Genomic DNA, 879 nt, shown 5'->3' on the forward strand with positions numbered 1-879 from the left:
ACAATCATTTTCACTGTCCACCACTCCATAAGCTAACGGCAATATGCATCATACTCATAAATAGCGCACATGTTTGTTAATTTCTAGATACACAACTATCCATATATAAAGTATCAAATTCAAGTAATCATTGTTATGAGACAAAAAATTATAAATTCTAATACAATAATCATACCTGGACCATCAAGCGTACTTGCTGATACAAAAGTTCCTTTGTAAGCTCCACCAAGATGTGCACCGTCAACAACAACTACTGGTCTACAGAAATCAAACCCTCTCATTAATGGCCTTAATGCTATGAACAGATACATGAACTGATTTTGCTCCGACTTATGCATCCGTATATAAGAATTTGGATACACAGTTTTCAACATATATATGTATTTAGGCAACTGTCTATATTCATTCGTAGGTTTACCCCTTATCATCTTTAATGCACGCTCCTTAGCACGCCATGCTTGCTGGTATGAAATATCAATCCCATACAGTTCTCTAATATCCTCAATAACATCATTTGGAGTATGAATTATTTTATGATTGAGCAGTTTAGGCGCTGTCACACCACTAATAAATCCAACTGTAGCTTGAACCTTTGTTAATACCCTATCCCTCAACGGACATATATGCTCACTATTGAAGTACCTCACTTTGAATAAATCTGATTTCTTACTAACATATGCACTCAATCTCCAACAACAATCATCTAATAAACACAATAATACATAGCTGCATTTTTTCCAGATACATTAGTAAAATGCCTAACTGATACATTAAAATAATAGATTCTATACACAAGGCTACATTAGTGAAAAATTACTATACTGATACATTAACATAAGGTGAAATATATCTGATACTTTATAGTAATCTTACATTGAC

The sequence above is a fragment of the Solanum verrucosum genome, unplaced genomic scaffold (genome assembly GCF_900185275.1).
Source record: "Solanum verrucosum unplaced genomic scaffold, falcon-dt-bn FXZP01000106.1, whole genome shotgun sequence".
NCBI lineage: Eukaryota > Viridiplantae > Streptophyta > Magnoliopsida > Solanales > Solanaceae > Solanum > Solanum verrucosum.